Genomic DNA, 23,084 nt, shown 5'->3' on the forward strand with positions numbered 1-23,084 from the left:
GCTGAGTATATCCTTATGATGATGTTTAAATTGCTCCTCTGTATTTTTTTAATAAATTGGTGGTTGGCTCTCAAGGTTTGATCAGATTAAGGTTCAGTTATTTTGGGCAAATGCATTAGTTATCTATTGCTGTGTAACAAATAATCCCAAGATTTAGCAGTTGAAAACAGCATTTATTATCTTCCACGGTTTCTGAAGATTAGTAGTCTGAGAGTGGCTTAGCTGAGTGGTTCTGGTGTAAGGTCTCTCATGGATTGCAGTGAAGCTGTCACCCTGGGCTGCAGACTTCTGAAGGTTTGACTGGGGCTGGAAGATTGGCTTTCAAGGTGGCTTACTCCCGTGGCTATTGTAGGAGGTCTCAGTTTTTTGCCTGAGTATCCTCAAGGCACTCTGCCAGAGTAAGTGATCAGAGAGAGAGGGAGATAGGGAGGAAAAAAGCTGCAATGCCTTTTATGATCCCAGAAGTGACGTACTGTCATTTCTGCTATATTCTTTTGGTCCTACAGACAAACCCTGGTACTATGTGGGAGGGGACTACTTAAGGATATGAATTTTAGGAGATGGGCATCACTGGGGACCATCTTGGAGACTGGCAGCTGCAGTGAGAGACTACTTCTGATGTGGTGGTGTTTATCAGGGGACACATGATGTTTGCTTCTCTCTCACTTTGTGATACTTGATGTTATTGATCGGTACCCTTCATTAGGGGTACCGATCAATAACAATAACCCCTAATCTATTAGGAGTAGCAAATGCTGATACTCTAGCATACCCTTTTCATTTAACAGCTGTAATATTTCTATAGACTACTTGTAGTCAACTATTTGGTCACCCGGTGTGGGTACAATTCACATAGGAAGGCAGAATGTTCGGCTCATTTTCTTTATTTCCTAGTTTTTAAAATAACCAATTGGTTTCCTAGCATTCTCTAATGGTGAAAAACATTGTTTCTCAAACTTAAAAAATTTTTTTTTTTTACTTTGAAATAACTTAGATTGACAGAAATGTTGCAGAAATACTAGAGTGTTCTGTATACTCCTCATCCAGGTTCCCTTAATGTTAACTGCTTAACCATGGTATAGTGATCAAAATTAAGAAGTTAACATTGGTATAGTACTGCTAACTAAATAGCAGATATTACTACATTTTCCACCATTGTCTTTTTTTTTGGTTCCAGGATCCAGTCCTACTCTCATCTCCATTAAAATTTCTCCTCTTTGCTTTTTTTGGTTTTATTTTTCAATTAAAAAAAATTTGAATCGGGTATGAAGTGTGAGAGAATATATCTTGTCTTTTATGTAATATTTTGTCTTGTTTGTTTTAGGTTAAAAATATTTAACATTTGTACTTTTGTTCTAGCTATTGCCTGTATATTAACTTTCCTGTAATACACTTAGTTCCTCCTTGTTCTTTTTTGGTTTTTGTGTGTTGCTGTCTTTCTTTGAGTACTACTGAAGTTACCTAGTAATCTCCTTTCTCTTCCCCAGCATTTGATTAAAACTATTATTCTTTTACTTTCAATTAATATCTGTAAGGCATTCAGCAAGCTTATTCTAATTTTTCTCTTATTTTCCCCTCACTTTTGGACAATTATGTTGTCTACATTATCAAAGCATACAGCTGTTATAACTATCTTATAACATCATTCGGTTTTTAATAAGTAAATATGTATTTAATACCCACCACTATTTTTATGCTGATCTGGACTTTCCAGTCATTTGGGTTGTCTAACATTCATTCTCTAATAAATTCCACAGGAAGAGTTTACGGAAACGGTATTGCTTGAGTTCTACTGTTTAAAAGTTTGTCTGCAGCTCTACTACTTGAAAGCTGGTTTGGCTGTTTGTAAAATTCTTTCTAGAGTGTCTGTGATTCCATTGTCTTCTGGCATAGAGCATTGCTGTCACAGTCTGAGGTCAATCTGATTTTCTTTTTAGGTGACTTAGCTTTTTTGTCTTTGCCTGAATGTCCAAAGGGTTTTTTTCATGGTAGTCTTATGTATTGGTATTGGCCATTCTGACTCATTTTTCTCCAAGCAAGTAGTAAGTTCTTTCAATATGTAGTTTTAAGGCCCTCCTCTCCCCCTTCCCCTTTTTCTCTCAACATCAGGACAGTTTTCTTGACTTGGAGGGTTTGTTCGCCTTTTGTTTTTGTTGTTCTGTTGCCTTGGTTTTCTTCTTCGGGACATATTCCATACATAGTTGGATCTTTGTATGCTGTTTATGTGAGATAAACCTCTCTTCTCTTTGTAGACTTGTATATCCACCCGTTTTCTCAATGTTCCCATTTGGATTTCTGATGAAACCTTAAAGTAAGCATGTCTAAAACTGAACTTGTGACCTTCTCTTCGAAATTTCCTTTAAGAAACCTTCCACGTTTTTTGGCCCAGGCCAAGAAACTGGGCTCCTTTTTCTCACATCTCTATATCTCTCTCTTTAAGATGTATCTAGAATCTGATCAAATCTTAATACTTCCACTGAGTCTACTGTTGTATTACTGTAGTGACATCCTAATGTCACTCCTTACTGTCTTTTAATAACATAACAGTTGGAGGACTCTTAAAATCCTAAGCCATTTGACATTCATCTCCTCAATCTGCAGAGGTTTCCCCATTTCACTCAGTAAGAAAGAAAGTCCTTACTTAGTGTATGAGGCCCTGTGTGATTTGCTCCTGATACATCTCTGGTTTCACCTTTCGTTCCTCTTTCTGTCTTCCTCACTCTTGATCCAGATAAAGAACATCTTTATCTGATGTGGGCACACTCCTGCCTTTGGGCGTGCCCTCTGCGTGGAGTGCTTTTTTCACTGTATATCTGTTTGACTTAACTTCCTTATCTCTTTATGTCTCAAATCTCACCCTCTTAGTAAGGCCCATTCTTACCACCCTATTTAATACTGCAACCTTGCCCCTCATAGTGCTAATCCTCTAACATACCATATAATTTACTTATTTATTGTGCTTAATGGTGTTTTTCCCTGATAAAATATAAGCTCCACAAGGACAGGGATCTTAGTCTCTTTTTTTTTTTGTGATACGCAGGCCTCTCACTGTTGTGGCCTCTCCCGTTGTGGAGCACAGGCTCTGGACGCGCAGGCTCAGCGGCCATGGCTCACGGGCCCAGCCGCTCCGCGGCACGTGGGATCCTCCCGGACCGGGGCACAAACCCGCGTCCCCTGCATCGGCAGGCGGACTCTCAACCACTGCGCCACCAGGGAAGCTCAGATCTTAGTCTCTTGCTCATTGATATATCTCAAAAATTTAGATAAGTGCCTGGCATTATTTTAGACATTCATTATTCAATTGTTGAGTGAATAAATATGCCCTATATTTCCTTGAAAGGATGTTCTTCTCAAACTATTCTCCCATCCCTATCTGTGGCATGGTGGTTTTCTGGGGCATAGCCTATCTTTCATCTTCAAACTCCATGGGACTACATTAAGGAAGTCAGTGGTCTCTGTTGGTTTCATTTTAGTTCCTGGTGTATTTAGTCTGGAACTGGTTCTAGATATCCAGTCAGGATGGAAGTTTACGCTGAAATTGGTTAAAGATAGGGCAGTCTGTTAATTTGAAGAATCTGCGAGCAGTAGTTATCATATGTTATCATATGTACAGGGGAATTTCTTTTTTATTGTCTTAGTCTGCCAGCACAATAATAAAAGATTAGTATCTTTTACTAAATTTTCAATGGCAGTTTGAGGAAAGGGTTGGTAGGTATACGCATTCATTAACATTCATTGAAAATTGCTTTATTATAAAGTACACATGTATATTATGTCTTCCCAATGTTTCTGTAATTTTGTTTCATCAAATTAAGAGTTGCAGTAGTCCAGAAAACATTGTATCATGACAGTTTATTGAGTAGTCTCCCCAAGAAAGGATACTCTATTCTATACACTGCTATCAGGTACAAGATGTGGGATATAGCAGTGAGGTCTTCAGTTGGAGAACATGATAAAATCAATTAGTGTTTTAAAGGGTCTCAAAAAAATGCAATTTAGTGCGGTTTTAAAAAACATTAGTTATTATTGAAAACATTTGTTAAGTATTCCTTTTCTCTATTTGGATTGGATATAATGTATAAAAAATTCAAAGGCGTTATAAAAGTGTTTCTTATTACAAAGTTAATACATGTTCTCTCTAGGTGATAGGAAATTAAAATGTTAAAAAAAACCCAGGAAAGATCATTTTGATGCACACCTTTTCAGTCTTTATCTATGTATACACTGTACATAAGAAATGGAAATGAGATCATATTGATATGTTACAAAATATTGTGAACATTTTAAGAGGCTTAGTGTTTCATTAAGTGAATATATCATAATTTATTCAGTTTTCTGATATTGCTCACTTAGGTTATCTTTATTTTCTATTATAAAATAACATCGCAGTGAAAGTTTCTCATTACTTGATGTCTTATTCAGCTGAATGAAACCTTCTTTATGGATGTTTAATTATCCTTAAGAAATTTATATTTCTTTTTCAAATTGTACATGAAATTAAAATTTTACAGTAACCTTAATGAAAAGAGGACAGAGTTCTAGAATCATTTAGATTATTGATACTAGTTAAAATAAAATTCTTTAGAAGTTCAGTTTGCCATTTGCAGTAATGAGTTCTTACTACAGTCTTTTTGGTAAGTAAAACATTGGAATGAAGGTTGCTTTAGGTGAATAACCAACATGCCTTCAACCAACTACAGGGAGTTTTTTTTAAAGTACATGAGACAATGCTTGAGTAGATATTTGTACTGAGAAGTGTAAGAGAAGAAGCCTGCTGTAACTTCTCCCTAATGCACTGTTGATTTAGGCAAGAATTGGTACTCTGTGCCCCTTCCTCCTATGTGTACATATTTAAAAATTCTTGTGTGGTACCATGAAGAGCTTATTATTTGCTTTAAAATATTAAATTAATGTTACATTATTATATAAATTAATTATTTACATATTTGTTTAAAATAGTTATAGAATTTTATTTGAAAAAGTTTCAAAAGTTTCCATCCAATTTCATTTACAGTTTATTTTATGCATATTGTTTCTTAACACAGTTAAGGAAAATGATTTGTTCTTTTCTGATTTATTTATTTATTTATTTATTTATATTTATTTTTGGCTGTGTTGGGTCTTCGTTTCTGTGCTAGGGCTTTCTCTAGTTGTAGCAAGCGGGGGCCACTCTTCATCGCAGTGCGCGGGCCTCTCACTATCGCGGCCTCTCTTGTTGCGGAGCACAGGCTCCAGATGCGCAGGCTCAGTGGCCATGGCTCACAGGCCTAGTTGCTCCGTGGCATGTGGGATTTTCCCAGGCCAGGGCTTGAACCCATGTCCCCTGCATTGGCAGGCAGATTCTCAACCACTGTGCCACCAGGGAAGCCCAGAAAAGTATATCTAAGAGAAGCTAGCACTGATATTTTTGTATGTATCTTTTTACATTTCTCTATGTAGACTTTATCATGTTAGAAATAAGGAATTTTTGCATGGTGTTCTGTAACCTTTTATTCCCTTTTATGTGGTGAACATCTTTCCAGGTCAACAAGTTGAAATCAATATTATTTTTATGGTTTGTACTATGCATTTGACATTTTTTCCCCCCTTCTTTCCATGTATGCACCATCCTTTAAATAATCTGTTTGCTGATAAAATGTTAGGTTGTTTCCAGTTACAAGTTTATGCTTTAAATGCTTCATTAACTTTTTAACAGGACTAAGACTTACATAGTTGGCTTTGTGTTTAAAAATTACTCTCTCTCCTCCATCTTTTTTTTTCTTTTAATTGAAAAAACCTTAGGGAGTTTATTTGAAGTAAAAAAAAAAAACAGGGAAAAATGTCTTATTAATTTATTTTTTATGAATTTATTTTATTTATTTTATTTTTGGCTGCGTTGGGTCTTTGTTGCTGCATGCGGCCTTTCTCTAGTCGTGGCGAGCAGGGGCTACTCTTGGTTACGGTGCGTGGGCTTCTCATTGCTGTGGCTTCTCTGTTTCGGAGCATGGGCTCTAGGTGCGTGGGCTTCAGTAGTTGTGGCACGTGGGCTCCGTAGTTGTGGCTCATGGGCTGTAGAGCGCAGGCTCAGTAGTTGTGGTGCATGGGCTTAGTTGCTCCATGGCATGTGGGGTCTTCCTGGACCAGGGCTCGAACCTGTGTTCCCTGCATTGGCAGGCGGATTCTTAACCACTGTGCCACCAGGGAAACCCGAAAGGTCTTATTTTATGAAAGTGTATACTGCTGAAGTGAAAAGTGAATTATCTTTGGGTGTGAATGATTTAAATATTTATGCAGTTTTAGTTAAGGTTTTCAATATATTGAATGCTAACTGACCGCAGAGCATGTCCAATAGATTATTTTTTCAATTTGTTTCTCTTAAAAGGTTAAACGTGTTTTTAAAATAAGATTGTTTATGTAAGTTTTAAACCACTTAACCTGTTAGTTGATAAATGTGTTTTCATGTTAAAATAGAGGTAAGCAGGTAGTGGTTTTCTGGTCATATATTGTATAGTCTTTCTAAGTAGTTATCCTGCATCTTGCCTCCGAGTTCTTTGGTATTTTACATAGGAGAGGGACACACCTTTCCCCTTTAAAAAACTTATTAAATCAGTAAGGAGACAATTTAAAGTGATGGGACAGTTTTTCTTCACATGGCAGTTGTAGTTGGAAATACTGTGTTGTAATTCTTGGAACTTTCAAATACTGCATTTTAATTTTAATAAATCTGGAAGTCTGTACATACAAAATACAGTTTTCTGTTTTTGAAATTTGAATTTAAGATTGCTTTGAGGTGAGTTAACAAAGCACTAATGTATAAGATACTTAGTTCTCCCCCTCCATTTTACTTCTTAAGAAAAGTTGTAATAGGAAGTAGGGTTTTTTTTTTTTTTGCGGTACGTGGGCTTCTCACTGCTGTGGCCTCTCCCGTTGTGGAGCGCAGGCTCAGCGGCCATGGCTCACGGGCCCAGCCGCTCTGCAGCATGTGGGATCTTCCCGGACCGGGGCACGAATCCGTGTCCCCTGCATCGGCAGGCGGACTCTCAACCACTGTGCCACCAGGGAAGCCCCGGAAGTAGGTTTTTGAGTGGTTATTTAGTCAGAGGTTTATAATGTATTGATGTTGTGTTAGCTTCCACTGTGAGGTAGAAGTTTATATGGCAAGGAATAAAGATAACTAGAATTTATAAAAGGCAAAGTCTTATACTCACTTTGGTATGTTATTTTGTTGTCTTAATTCTTTTGTCCTGTTGCTAGCCTTATGTTGGTAGGGTATACTTTATGTACATAAGTATATATAGTTATATTCATTTTTTAATTCACACATATATTTATATAAATATGCAGAAATATATAATCCGTATAAGATTGTTGACAAGTGTTAGACCACTTAAACTTTACCTGTGAGCTGATAAATGTGTTTTCATGTTAAAATGAAGATAAGCAAGTAGTGGTTTTCTGGTATATATCTTTCCAATATATGCTGATGCACATTAAGTGATAACATTCAAGAGAAAGTATTATTTGTTCCTCTTTTTGAGGTTTGAGCTTCAGAATTAATGCTGAAAATTTGTAGAGGAAAAGACAGTTTTCATAAATGTTCAGAGCCTCAAGGTGCTTCTCTGCATGTTGATCGCCTGACTTCTGTTGGGCAGTTGGAGCTGTTAAAGTTCACTTGCATATGGTGTCTTGATGTGGGTTTGGATCTCACTTGGGGTGCATGAAGACTTCGCAAGGGGTATGTGAGTGCAAATAATTTTAAGAAACTTTTCATTATGAAATTTTAAACACAAAAACTAGGGAGAATACTATAGTGAATTCTCATGAAACTGTCTCCTGGCTTCAGCAATTAGTAACTCATGACCAATTTTATTTTTGTTCATACTCTTTTTTTTCTGTATTGTCTTGAGGAAGTCCCAGATAACATACTGTTCTGTCTCTAAAAGTTTTCATAAGTATCTTTAAACAATAAGGACTATTTAAAAAATTACCTCACCTTAAAAATTTTTTTAATATCAAATATCCAGGTGTGTTCAGGTTTTCAACTGCTTGAAACATAACTATGTTTTATAGTTTGTTTGAATCAGATGCACATATTACAGTTTGTTATATCTTTTATGTCTCTCTTTTTTTAAAGTTTGTTATTATTATTTTTTTGTTTGTTTTTATTTTGGGCTGTGCTGCGTGGCTTGCGGGATCTTAGTTCCCTGGCTGGGTTGTGAAAGCGCAGAGTCCTAACCACTGGACCGCCAGGAAATTCCCCTTTTATGTCTCTTAATTTAGGTTCCTACTGCTTCTCTCTCTTTCTTTCCCTTGCAATTTATTTGTTGGAAAAAGTGAGATTATGTCTTGGAAAACTTTCCATTTTGTATTTGATTGGTGTCATTTAGCACATTCTTCTGAGCTCTGTGTTTTCTATAAATCGGTGGTTGGATCCTAGAGGCTTTAACACATCATTTAAAGATGATCAGTTTCCAGGTTCATAAACTTTTGTTCTCTTAAATCCTTAAGTTGGTCTGCTTGAGAAAGCTTTGCAGAGTCTTTTTCTCCAGATGTCTCCTTTCACAATTGTTCTTCTCACTGCCAAAAGAAAGGAATAACTCTCTTTTTACTGTGTTGCATTGACACTGGGTGTTAGCCAAAAAAAAATCTGGGTTTTGAAACACATGGGCAATTACAAATATTGGTGTCAGGGTGTAAAAAGTGAAGGACTCTAATGGCTGGGTAACAAGTGGTCTGTCAGGTGCTTCTGAGTCTGTTTTCATCAAAATCAAAATTGAAGGGAGGGTTAATCAAATTGCTCTCTGGGAGATAATGAAAAAATAATTTTTGATGGTAGTTCACTGAGATTTTTGTCATGTAACTAAGATTGCATTGAAAGAATTGAGTGACATTGCTTTCACATAACTCCTTCCGCCTAATTATCTACTCATGTCAGCAAGTTTTATTTATAATTTTACAAACAAAATGTAGAAATTGACAAACACTGTTGCAGTTTATGAATATTATTCATTGCGATATCTGAATGCACCAGGAGGCAGGGGTGGAGAAGAACCTCTGCCTTTGTATCTTAACAGATTCACTTACAATGAAAAAAGTACTTTTTACATGTATTTTATCAAAATTTATAATACACTGTTTTATATATATATATTTATATATATATTTATTTATTTTGTGGTACGCGGGCCTCTCACTGTTGTGGCCTCTCCCATTGCGGAGCACAGGCTCTGGATGCGGAGGCCCAGCGGCCATGGCTCATGGGCCCAGCCGCTCCACGGCATGTGGGATCTTCCCAGACCGGGGCATGAACCCGTGTCCCCTGCATCGGCAGGTGGACTCTCAACCACTGCGCCACCAGGGAAGCCGCACTGTTTATATTTTAAACAATTAACATCCTAATAATGATTATAGTAATAATTCAAAATAAAATGTTTTCAAAACTTAAAGCCTGTGATCAGATGGAATTCAGTTTTCAATTTATATATCCTTTTGTTGCAGAGATGGAATGATTAATAAAATACTTCTAAGCATAAAATGATATTCCATTATGATCAAATACTGTGAGAGAAGAAGAATGGAAATTTGTATTCCAGGAGAACGGAACAGTTATAAAATTTCTGGCTGTTAGTGAGGGATGATGATAATCCAAGTTCCTTTGAATACTTGAGAATGATGTAACAGTTTATTAAAATGCGAATAGTTATAACATCTTGGAAATTACTGCTTTGTAACTAGTTAAGCTGATGAAAAATTTAAATGTCAATTTACACATCTTCTGGGTTACATAGTTTTTCCAGATTCTTTTGGTGGGTATGTGAGCAAAAAGTTTGAAGTCCTTTGGAACTGACTTATGTCAGGCTCTGTGCTTACTATGTGGTGATAAAATGACTGGAGTGTTATCCTGGCTTTCAAGGAGTAGATTCTCTAGAAAAACTACATCTGTGTCTGAAGCAAAGACATAACTTTATATATATCAAAACTCTAAGTGCAAAGAAGCTTGCTTACCCCGCACACCCCCCTCCCCACATTCTTAGCAAACAAGTGGCTGGCCCTTTAGCGTGTATATGCAGAATTACAATTTTATATTTGGAATTTTAAATCAACCCTCCCTCGTGCTTTCTTTTTTTTTTTTTTCCTCGTGTTTTCTTTATCAAGGTGCATGTTGGAAAAGAAATGTTCTTATTAAAAGGAAGAAAAATTGATATAGTGATTAAAAGAAGATGAGAATAGTAATGATTCTGTTGAAAAATTTTAAATGTGCATTTTTAAAAACAAAAATCATTGTTCTTTCATATCTTAGCAATTTATTTTGCCCATATAGGAAATGGATAAAAGAAAGGAAAAGAATTTTTACATGACTTAATATTTCAGCATTAAGATAATTTAATGTGTATGGTCCCCCTCCATGAAGAATAAATAGGAAGGCTAAAATAGAAAGGTTAATGTAAACATTTTTAAAACTAATTTCTTCTTCCTTTTTCTATTGCGGGGGAGGGGGAGGGGGCGCTTGAAGGAAGCTCTGTTTCCCTAGGTTTTTAAATCTTCATGCACCAGGTTGGTCTTTTTGCTGAGGATGAGGCACTTTTGTGGTAGTGTTGCCATGGTGACTGCTTTCCAAGTGCTGCCTCAAGGTCACTCATCACTCATAGCCCTGAATACTTGGTTTTTGTTAGAGAAAAAATATCAACACTCGGTGGATAAAATGAAGTTAATTATCACATTGCATTATTCAATCAAATCTAGCAAAATTATACTTTAAACCATGTTGTGTGTTGACAGTATTGATAAACTACTTTCTTTGGATACTGCATTTTAATCTGGTCAGATTAGAAGGCTAATGGTACACCTAAAATTACCCATAGCCTTATATTGTAATAATTTGATTTTATTTCACTTGTGACCCTTGTTTTTTTTGATGGAACAACTTTATTTTATTGCATTTATGTTTGAGTATGTCTAAACATACCTGCCTCAGTATTTGTATTTTTGATACGAGACAAGGGCAGAGATTTCTTAACATTCCTTTTCTTTTTGGTGAACTTGGCCTGAAGTTGCCAGTTGCATCAGCTTTTGTTCATATTAGGATGATCATTTTATTTTCCCCAAACTAGATTTCAGAGATCTGTTGTCTACCTGATTTCTACTTCATGTATTCTTTGTCTTATACTGCTGTTAGTTTTCCTTGTCCTTACTTTCTGGATTTTTATATTTTAGTTAAATATAGATGTTGCAGCATCAGAGATTTTCATATCAAACTGGTTTTCAAACTGGTTTTCAGTGAAGGAAAATATGAAACAAAATACCTCTTTGCATTAATGTTTGTTTTCTTTATGAATCTTGTTCTAAGGAGAGAAGAGTCAGCCATGCGCCTCCATTAGGCTGGAAGGTGACTTTGAAATCAGAGATGAGAAACATTATTTATAAAAAGGAACGTGCCACCAAAACAAACAAAATGCTATTCAAACACATGTGACTGGAAAATTTGGTCTTTCAGCTAATTAGAATCTAACCAGTTGCTCTTCCTCCAGGGGAATTGGATGAATTCGTTCTCATAAAGCATTTTCCTCTCTGCTTTTGCAGAGCAGACACCTTTGTAATGTCTGATCAAGATATCTTACAAGCTTGAAATTTCAGAAATGCAGAGCTCTATAGATAGTACTGCAAATATGCCAGGTAGTAGATGCCAGCTAACGTTTGTTTCATTTATACATATTTATGAAACCAAGTATGTTATTTGATGCTATTTTTGCTAATTTATTTGGAAAAGGAATTGATTTAAAATTAAGCTATGATGTGAAGCAATATGATCTAGAGAAAAGAATTTTAGACTGGGAGGCCAGGGCTCTGCAGTGATACTCCATCTATCTTACTTTGTAAACTTGGTCAAATCACTCTGTGCTTCATTTTTCTCATCTTTAAAACAAAGTGGTTCCATTTCCATAGTGACCTTCCATGATTCCAGTCTCAGTATTGTTCTGTGTTTAAATTTGGATTATATCAAGTGGAGGAAGATTGCAGTTCATCTTAATCTAAAATGTTGACTCTTTCTGACTAATTTTAGATGTAGATTTATTTTATGTTTTCTTAGGTCACATTCAAGTAATTTTGTGTTCTAGGTACATATTTAAGTAGATTATTTTGAAAGGAGGGGAGGAAGAGTTTGAGAGTGTGACTGGTTTATGATAAACAGCAGTTTTTAAAATGTTTTGTGACTAACTCCACAAAGTTAGAACTGACTGTAGAAACTGAAAAATGTCAAATAGAAATTGATTTTGAATATCTTCATTGTGTACTTAATATAGATACAGATTCTAGACATTTTCATTGAGGAGGGAGGGTTAGTGTGTAATATGTTTTTCGTTGCAGTTTTCCTTAACATAACTCATTCCATAGCACAGGAAAGCACTAGTCTCAAAAGATGGTGCACACCTGTGTTTCTTTTTTATTAGAAAAAAATTAATGAGTTAAAAAATTTTTACAATATGTAGGATATATGAACAAGAAGTGAAGGCTATTTGTGTTTTAGTATTGGATCTTTTCGTATCCACTTGCTGCATATATAAGCACATAGTTTTTACTTCATTGGATTGTATTGTGCTTATTCTGTTATTGCCATCTTTTGGTCAGAACAGAGAGATCTACTTCATTTAAAAATTAATGAAAAATATGCATCTAGTATAGTCTAATACTAAGCCAGACCTCTGGTAAAACAGTGCCACAAAGAACATTCTTTTTCTTCCATTTTACCCACTTGTGTACATATTTCCATAGAACTCTGTCGAATTTCTGGGTCAGAGGGATATCCTTAATGTTCGGGTGGATATTTCAAGATTGCCTTCCAGAAAGGTTTAAAAGTTTACAGTTCCCATAACAGTAACACCTCCTTTTCATGTACATTTGGATGATGATCTTGTCATAGCTCCCATTTATTGAGTACCTACCTTGCGTTACGAATTGTGCCAGATGCTTAGTTTATCTCTCACTAATCTGATAATCTGGTAAGATATTATTTTCATCACCATTTACAGTTGAGGAATTTGAGGGTCAGAGAGGTGAAATAACTTCCTTAAGGCCATGTAACTAGTAAATGGCAACACTGGGCTTTTAATCCCCATCTCTTTGAATCCAAAGTCTGTTTCCTCTGTCGAAAAACAGTATTTCTAAAATCGTTCAGGTTGAGAGGACTGTTTAATAGGTGAGAGGACTGTCTTTAATAGGTGCACATAAAAATTCAGAATATGCATTTTTCCTTCAATACAAGTGATATAGCCACATAAACATATTAACATTACTTGTTAATAGTGTTTTAGATCAGCCATAGCCCAAATAGTATAGATAATGCACTTTATTTTTAAAAAAGCATATATGGGGTCTTCCCTGGTGGTGCAGTAGCTAAGACTCTGTGCTGTCAATGCAGGGGCCTGAGTTCAATCCCTGGTTAGGGGACTAGATCCCACATGCATGCCGTAACTAAGAGTTCGCATGCCACAACTGAGGAGCCAGCATGCCGCAACTAAGCAGCCTGTGTGCCGCAACTAAGGAGCCCGCCTGCCACAACTAAGACCCAGTGCAACCAAAGAAATAAATAAATATTTAAAAAACATATATGATGTACAAATCCTGATTCTGGCTTTAGGTATTTGATTTTTTGAGTTTGGAAATGCGTCTGATTCTAAGTGGTACTGAGGTTATCTTGTGGAATCAGTGACTGTGACTAGAAATATACTCCCAGTCTATAAATCCAATCTGGTTTTAGGAAGAGTAGGCTACATTAGTTTGGTAGGGCTGCCATAACAAAGTACCACAGACCTGGTGGCTTAAACAACAGAAATTTTGTCACAGTTCTGAAGGCTATAAGTTCAATATCAAGGTATCTGCACAGTTGATTTCTTATGAGAAAGAAATGAAATTTCTCTCCTTGGCTTGTAGATGGCTGTTTTCTCCCAGTGTCTTCACATGGTCTTCCCTCTGTACATGTCTGTGTCCAGATTCCCTCCTCATATAAGGACACTAGTCATATTGGATTAGGGCCCTCCCTGATGATCTCATTTTAACTTATTTACCTCTATAAAACTTTATCTCCAAATACAGTCACATTCTGAGGAAGTAGGAGTTAGAACTTCAACTTATGAATTTGGGGGGATGCAATTCAGTCTGTAATATACACCGTATTATATTTTATCTTCCATATTTTAAGGATTTTGGAATCTTTATGTTTCTGATGTTTAAACATGTATTTTAAATGCCCTTTATGTATTTGAAATGACTGATTTAGTATTATGAGAATTCTAAATACTTTGTTAACAGATTTTTCTGTTCTTCTAAAAGCAAACATAGTTAATTTAGCTGGTAATTATAACTAGTTTTTACAATAAGAAAATTATTATTGGGGGGAGGCAGTTTAAAAGAAGTAAAGTACTCACGTTAGAAAAGAAGCTAGGGCTTCCCTGGTGGCGCAGTGGTTGGGAGTCCACCTGCCAATGCAGGGGACCTGGGTTCGAGCCCCAGTCTGGGAAGATCCCACATGCCGCAGAGCAAATAAGCCTGTGCACCACAACTACTGAAGCCCGCGCATCTAGAGCCTGAGCTTCGCAACAAGAGAAGCCACTGCAATGAGAAGCCCGCGCACCGCATTGAAGAGTGGCAAGGCCGCGCGCAACAACGAAGACCCAATGTAGCCAAAAATAGAGAATAATAAATAAATAAATAAAGGACTTAACAAATAGTATGTGCTCAATAAATATTTGTTAAAAAGAAAAAAAAAAGAAAAGAAGCTAAGGGAGTGAGGAACAGTAAGTAACCGGAAAAGCCTGAATTCTCAGAATATAACTTTTGCTACTTGGATCTTTGCTTTCTAAGATTCTTCTATCGTAAAGCAATAATAATGTCAGTAGTTACCATTTATTGAACACTGGATACATCTATCAGAATCTGAGTATTTTAAATGCTTTATGTAATTCCTTCATGTAATTCTCACGACAACCCCATAAGGTATTCTTTATGCCCGTTTTAGGCTGAGGCCCTCAACCGGACAGACTATTCTGTATCCAAAGTTTGTAATTTTTACTGCACTGCCTTCTCATTTTCTGCTTACTTAAATTTGTCATTTTATGACAGAGCTCTCTACCATATTATACATGATTTCATCTTTTCTGGACAGGCTAGTTTCCTCACATACTGCAAAGCATGGAGGAGCCAGAGGTTTTCTCCTCTGTGTTTGGCGGACTTCCAAACATCATTACTGGAACAGAAAACTGAAGACATTTGGTGTTTTATAGCATGACATTAAGTCATAAGTGTGTGTGTTTTAAATTCCAGAAACTGTAGTAGCTGTGTTGGCATGTTTTAATTATATTTTAACCTCTTGAGTCCAAGAGATATCAGTACCACAAATTATTTGATGGCAGAGTTATTCTTGTTTTTCTATAGTGCTTTCCATTATTTTCCCTTGTGCTTATAATCAAAAAGATAGTCTTCTGTATCATAGTAGAATGTCTTCTTCAGATAATTTCTCAAATGTTATAAAATTTTATGTAAATCCTTTTTTTTTGGCCACATCTTGCAGCTTGTGGAGGGATATTTCCTGACCAGGGATTGAACCTGGGCCACGGTAGTGAAAGCCCGGAATCCTAACCACTAGGCCACCAGGGAACCCCTGCAAAACCTTATTTGTTGGTAAGCAACTTCTGAGTGTTTTGACCTCTTTATCAGGAATGATTCCTCCAAGATCTCTGAGCATCCTGTACATATTCACTTGAATGTCTCTTTCCTCCCCTCACTCATGAACAAAATTTTGTGTACCTGCTGTGTGTTAGGTGCTGTGGATGAAACAAAATACAGAGATTTGGGCTCTGCCTTCAGAAGGGAGGAGAGCAGGAAGAGAGGCAGTTACCAGGTGATAAGCACGATAGGGATGTTCAAAGTTGATAGTTATCAAGCTTTTTGCAGGGGAGTGTATAACCTAATTTGGGATTGGGAGAGAGAGCTGAAAGAGACAAAGTTGAAGCATCTGAGTAAGCTTTCAGGAGGAGTTGTTATAACGTATAAATTGAAGGTGGGTGATGGGTCAGTAGAATAGCATTCTAACTGGGAGCAGCTTGGGCAGAAAGACTTGGAGCAGTTGGGTTGTCCTCTGGGAAACGGTTAGTTATTTAGTGTGGCTGGATCATTACATACAAGGAGAAGTCTTTAGAATAAAGGTAGACTTTTGGAGTAATCCAGGGAAAATGTGCTACCTGGACACTAAACGGTAGTAGGAATGGGGTTAAAAAGAAATGGATAGATTTGAGAGATATTAAAAACTATAATGATAGCATGGAATGAGGGAGGTGCAGGACATGAACTCTTAAGAGCATCTTGTGTCTCTGAGTTCCTGGTTTGCTTATAGTAGGCATTTAGTAACTGTTTTTTGAATAATAAATGAATAAAATAGATACTTTTGGTGATGATCAGAATTTATAAGTCTAACATACACCTTTTTTCAGTTCTACATGTTTTTGGATGCCTGAGTATTGCCATTATGGAATGTAGTAGTGGAATTTTCACATAAGTTTATATAAAAAGCTGTTGAAAGACAACTTGTGGGATTTCCCTGGTGGTCCAGTGGTTAAGAATCCGCTTTCCGGGCTTCCCTGGTGGCGCAGTGGTTGGGAATCTGCCTGCTAATGCAGGGGACGCGGGTTCGAGCCCTGGTCTGGGAGGATCCCACATGCCGCGGAGCAACTTGGCCCGTGAGCCACAACTACTGGGCCTGGGCATCTGGAGCCTGTGCTCCGCAGCAGGAGAGGCCGCAATAGTGAGAGGCCCACGCACCGTGATGAAGAGTGGCCCCCACTTGCCGCAACTAGAGAAAGCCCTCGCACAGAAACGGGGACCCAACACAGCCAAAAATAAATTAATTAATTAAATTAAAAAAAAAGAATCCGCTTTCCAATGCAGGGGACGCGATTCTATCTGGGGAACTAAGATCCCACATGCTGTGGGGCAACTAAGCCTGTGCGCCGCAGCTACTGAGCCTGCAAGCCACAGCTAGGGAGAGAAGCCCACGTGCCATAATTAGAGAAGCCTGAGTGCCACAATGAAACATCCCGTGTGCTGCAACTAAGACCCAACGCAGCCAAATAAATAAATAAATAAAATATATTAAAAAAAAAGACAATGCGTCATTATTTCCTCATATTTCCCTCTAAGGTCACCCAAGTGGCAGGCCTCCTGATAGAACTGAGATCTCAATTCAGGTGTTCTTTGTGGTATCTCATAGGATACTCTTTTGTTGTGGCCATATAACATATTTAATTGAATCATATTAAACTTCCATACAAGCCCTTTTGAAGGCTTTTTTTGGTATTTTGTTCTAAAGAGAATAAATTAAATCTTAACTCTAACTTAACCTTGTTGGTGTCCCCCCCCCCCCCCCCCCCGCCCCACGCGAGCCGCTCACTGCTGTGGCCTCTCCCGTGGCGGAGCACAGGCTCCAGACGCGCAGGCTCAGTGGCCATGGCTCACGGGCCCAGCCGCTCTGCGGCATGTGGGATCTTCCCGGACCGGGGCACGAACCCGTGTCCCCTGCATCGGCAGGTGTACTCTCAACCACTGCGCCATCAGGGAAGCCCTTGTTGGTGTATTTTGAGAAATGGGATTGAATATACAAAATTGGTTGTGACTTTCAAAAATAATCTTGGAGCAGATTAAGAATCTCAGAGGGCAAGCAGGAAGGATGAGAAAGGAAGGATGGAAATGTTCTTCACATTGGGCCATGTGAAATCTCAAAGAGGATTTGCTCTAGTCCTCTGTTTCTCAAAAGTGTAGTCTGCTTTTCTGCGGTATTTGTATCATCTGGGTGATGTTAGAAGGCCTCTCTCTGTCCCAGTCCTACTGAGTCGTAACCTCTGGGGGTGGGGCCTGGGAATTTGTTAAACAGCTCCTCTCTCCACAGGTGGTTCTTCCTAAAGTTTGAGAAGCCCTGTTCTGGACTACACAATAGGAAGGGAGGATTAACTCAGTCTGTTTTCTCTTTTTAGGAGTTGATTAACTCCTCTGTGCAGGAGCTTATGCTCTAGGGCGGTCTGTTTTAAACAGTCAGGTTTCCTCCATAGCAGTGGTTCTCAAACTTTAGAGCATACCAGAATCACTTGAATGCTTAAATCACAGATTGCCAGGTCCCACCTTCAGAGTTTACAGTTCTGGCTTACAGTTCAAGAATTTGCATTCTAAATTCCCTGGTGTTGGTGATGGGACTGGTCTGGGGACCACAATTGAATAATCACTGCTCTATGACAAATGGAGTGATAAGGGAAGTACTTCAAGCGTTGAGTGGGGAGATGGAGTTTCTGATTCTGGCAGGATCTTGTCACCAACTAATGGTTTCTAGATCTAAGATTCCTTACTCTGAAACAGAGGGGATGAGACTATACTTCTAATACCCCTTGGTTACATATTGGAAAAGTTCAGTTTTAGGTAGTTCTTGTGTATCTATTTTCTACCTGTGGGCTCCCCCCGCCCCCCACTCAATTGCAAAGTAGTTGCTGTTGGGTAATTTTTTTTTTTTTTTTTGCGGTATGCGGACCTCTCACTGTTGTGGCCCTTCCTGTTGCGGAGCACAGGCTCCGGACACGCAGTCTCAGTGGCCATGGCTCACGGGCCCAGCCCCTCCACAGCGTGTGGGATCTTCCCAGACCGGGGCACGAACCCGTGTCCCCTGCATCGGTAGGCGGACTCTCAACCACTGCGCCACCAGGGAAGCGCCGCTGTTGGGTAATTTTATAGTTGAGATTTATACAATCACAGTGATTAGTACAATTAAAATTTGGGGGGAAGGGTAGTATAAAAAGCATGAACTTGGAATTCAGGTGATGCTGAGTTCTAATTAATCCCTGTTGCATCAGTTGTGAGACCTTGAGCAAGTTATTCTACCTACCCGAACTTTAGTTTCCTTATCCATGGACAGTGAAATACTGTGCACCCGCAGGAGTCTAGTAAATGTTTGTTCTGTTCCGTCTCTTTATGGTAGGATCTAGTTTAAAATAATTTAAACAGTTTGTTTCTCTAGGTTCAAAATGATGAATGAAAATAATTGGAGTGACAACAGGGGTAAAAGTTGTTTGGGATTACTTGTATACAAAACACAATCTTTCATATAATAAAGATCAGTTAATATGTGGTGCTACCCAGATTTTCTTAATCTAGTTTTCAATCTAAGGCATGTAGGAAACACTGAATAAATTATTTTTGGGCAAGTAATGTATCCCGTATTTTTTAATGAATATGAACTGTAAGATGACATCTAGCAGTATAGTTCTAGTTAAAAAAAATGATTAAGCTTTTTGGTAAATGATGTGGTTGCTAAAAAGATTTTAGGCAGATTACATTAGATATTGCAAAAACTATTTTTAATACAAGGATAAACAGGGCTTCCCTGGTGGCGCAGTGGTTGAGAGTCCGCCTGCCGATGCAGGGCACACGGGTTCGTGCCCCGGTCCTGGAAGATCCCACATGCTGCGGAGCGGCTGGGCCCGTGAGCCATGGCCGCTGAGCCTGCGTGTCCGGAGCCTGTGCTCCGCAACGGGAGAGGCCGCAACAGTGAGAGGCCCGAGTACTGCAAAAAAAAAAAAAAAAAAAGTATGAACAAATATTAGGTGATCTGAAACAATGCAAGTTCAATCTGGGCTATTCAGGGTTAGGGGCTATGTTAGATGCTAAGTAATTGTACTTGTTCAGTATTATTGGACTTGAGGTTGTCTTAATTTTGAATATTACTTTGCTTTTGCTTTTCATTGATATTTGATAAGAAAGAAGAATGTGATTAGAAAGTTGTTTATAGTTGTTTTTTAGTAGCTTTTTCTAATTAAAATGTTAGTATGACCATACTTTGTTTTATTGCGTTTCACAGATACTGCCTTTTTTTTTTTTTAAACAAATTGAAGGTTTGTGGCAGCCTTGCATCAAGAAAGTCTGTGTGTCTCTGTCACATTTTGGTAATCTCGAAATATTTCAAACTTAATTGTTATTATATTTTTTATGGTGCTCTATGATCAGTGATCTTTGTTCCTATTGTAATTGCTTTGGGGCACCACAAACCATGCCCAGATAATGTGGAAAACTTGACTGAAATGACAAGAAAGGATTTAGAATATTACATAAACTTAGTTGATAAAGCAGCAACAACGTTTGAGAAGGTTGACTCCAATATTGAGGGAAGTTCTACTATGAGTAAAATGCTGTTAAACTGCATTGTATGCTACAGAGAAATCGTTTGTGAAAGGAAGAGCTGATTGACGAGGCAAATTTCATTGTTGTTGTATTTTAAGAAATTGTCACGGCCACCCCAGCCTTCAGCAGCCACCACCCTGATCGGCCAGCAGCCAGCAACATGGAGGCAGGACCCTCCACCAGCAAAGAAAAAATTACGATTCGCTGAAGGCTCATATGACGGTTAGCAGTTTTTAGCAATAAAGTATTTATTTATTTATTTGCTTACTTTACTTCACTGCTTGTGGGGTCTTAGCTCCCCGATCAGGGATTGAACCCGCGACCTTGGCAGTGAAAGCTCAAGTCCTAACCACTGGACCACCAGGGAATTCCCAGCAATAAAATATTTTTAAATTATCCCAGCAATAAAATATTTTTAAATTAAGGCATGTACATTGTTTTTTTAGATACAATGCTATTGCCTACTTAATAGACTACAGTATAGTGTAAGCATAACTGTTATGTGCACTGGGAAACCAAAAAATTCGTGTGACTTTGCTTTATAATGATGGTCTGGAAGTTAATCTGAAATATCTCTGAGGTATGCCTGTATAGGACTTACAGAATTGAGTTTTTGCTGGGTTTTAATGTGAATGAATCTAATTTAATGGCTCTAACATAGCTAAATATCAGCAGATGAGCTTAAGCTGATCGCCGTAAACCTACTTAGAATATTTTTATTATGTTAGGAATTCCCACTTAACACAGACAGTATCTTAGCATACTTGAGGGTGTGCTTCAACAGAATGGACAAGTCACAGCTTCTGGAGTCCTTTCTTACCTGCAAAATGAGATACTTTCCTCATAAGTTGATGTATATTATTATAATTAATTTATAGTATGGTAAAAATACAAGTGTGTTATTGCTATATTTTCTGCTTGTATTCTACAAGTCTCTTTATAATGGAAGTTTTAAGTTCTAATTAATGTTTTTATTTTGAAAGCCTGAACATATTTCCCACTACAGTGCTTGAAAGCACTGCCTTTGTGCAAACTTTTGTATTCCTCAAGACTTGTGATAAAGTGGAGTTTTCCTGTTTATGCGTGTCTGAAAAGATATTTGTGTAATAAACAGCAAAACCTTAAGTGCTCACTTGGTACTTACAGACTTTGTCATTATTAGGAATTGTCAAGGTCAGTATTGCTTTCCTATTGTGTGAATCTACCCAGCTACTTCAGGCTATCGATGAGGGTGAGGAGAGCTGCCTGTGAAAATGGTCTAAAATATTTTCTTCTCTGATTCCTGTTTTTTTTTGGCTGTGCTGCTGTGGGATCTTAACTCCCTGACCAGGGATCGAATCTGGGCCCTCGCAGTGAAAGCACTGAGTCCTAACCATCCGACCGCCAGGGAATTCCCTTTTCTGATTCATTTTAACGGCATGGTTGTGCTTTTATTGAATTTAGTTAAGTTAAATTTCTTCTTGGTAAGATAGCTCCGACGTTTTTGTGTGAATCATTAGCAGTCTGTAATTCTGCAGCATGTTTTGGTAACATCTGAATATTGTATTTTCCCGCTACTTTAATAGTCCTCAAAAAAATGTTTATTGGAGGAAATTTTCGTTGGGAAAATCAGGTAAATTTCCTTGACAAGGCAAAAACGGTTATCACAGTATATTCAGCTTGGTATGTAGTAGGCACTTGATAAATGTTTTTGAATTGGTGGGGAAAATTTTAAAAATCTTAAAAAAAATTGCAGATGATATTGCAAAGACTTAGGACAGTTGTATGAGAATTTTAAAGAAAAGTCTTCCCGGGACTTCCCTGGTGGTCCAGTGGGTAAGACTCCCAAAGTAGGGGGCCGGGGTTTGATCCCTGGTCGGGGAACTAGATCCCACATTCATGCTGCAACTAAGAAGCCTGAATGCCTTGACTAAGACCCGGCACAGCCAAAATAAATAAATAAATATTAGAAAAAAAAAGAAAAGGAAAATCTTCCTGTTGAACAAAGTTTAAATTAATTATTGAAGCAAGTTTAAATTTATTATTTAAGCTATTGTTTAAACAATTTAACATGTTTGGATTAATGAACCAGACATTGCTTTGTCTTCACTGAAAAATTTTCATTTTACTTTTCCTTTTGGGAGCATTGGGTAGCATTATAGAAATGAGGGTATGGTAAAGAAATTCTGTAGCCTTATTTTGGAAAGTTTTATACAACTCAGTTATAAAAAGACATATTACAAAACTTGTTGCTTAATTGGTGTTAGATATCCACTTGATAAAGTAGCATATTTCTTTGTAGTTCTCATGATTTAAAAAAATAGACTTTTTAGAATAGTTTTAGATTTATGGAAAAATTGAGCAGATAGTACAGTCCCCATTTGTGTCTCTACCACACCTCTCCCTGCCCCCACCCTGTTTCCCCGTTAGCATTTTGCATTAGTGTGGTACATTTGTTATAATTAATGTACCAATAATATTAAATAAAATCCATAGTTTATATTAAGATTTACTCTTTGTGTTTATAGTTCTGTAGGTTTTGACAAAGGCATAGTGTCGTGTATGTACTATTACAGTATCATACAGAATAGTTTTACCTCTCTGAAAGCTACCCATGCTTCACCTATTCATTCTCCTCCTGAACTGCTGGCCTTTTTTTTTTTTTTTTTACTGTTTCTTTAGCTTTGGCTTTTGCAGAAGATCGTATAGTTGGAATCATATAGTATGAAGCCTTTTCAGACTGGCTTCTTTTACTTATCATTGTGCATTTATGGTTCCTCCATGTCTTTCTTGGCTTGACCATTTCTTTTTATTTCTGAATAATCCATTGTGTGGACATACGACAGTTTATCCACTCACCTGTTGAAGGACATCTTGGTTGCTTCCAGTTTTGGGCAGTTATAAATAAAGCTGCTGTT

At 37.6% G+C, this 23,084-nt stretch overlaps 1 protein-coding gene across 5 annotated transcripts in view; it reads left to right on the top strand.

Moving 5' to 3' along the window:
* Nucleotides 1-23,084, top strand: part of NCOA3 (nuclear receptor coactivator 3) — a 122,795-nt gene that overhangs the window by 22,913 nt on the left and 76,798 nt on the right. Inside the window, exon 1 of one of the 5 annotated variants that reach the window (XM_060284904.1) lies at nucleotides 15,637-15,654. The exons of the other annotated variants lie outside the window; for them this stretch is intronic. The gene's annotated coding sequence lies outside the window, so the exon portion shown is untranslated. Of the gene's footprint in view, nucleotides 1-15,636; nucleotides 15,655-23,084 lie in introns of those variants that run through there. 5 annotated transcript variants of the gene reach the window in all.

The sequence above is a fragment of the Globicephala melas genome, chromosome 15 (assembly GCF_963455315.2).
Source record: "Globicephala melas chromosome 15, mGloMel1.2, whole genome shotgun sequence".
Lineage (NCBI taxonomy): Eukaryota > Metazoa > Chordata > Mammalia > Artiodactyla > Delphinidae > Globicephala > Globicephala melas.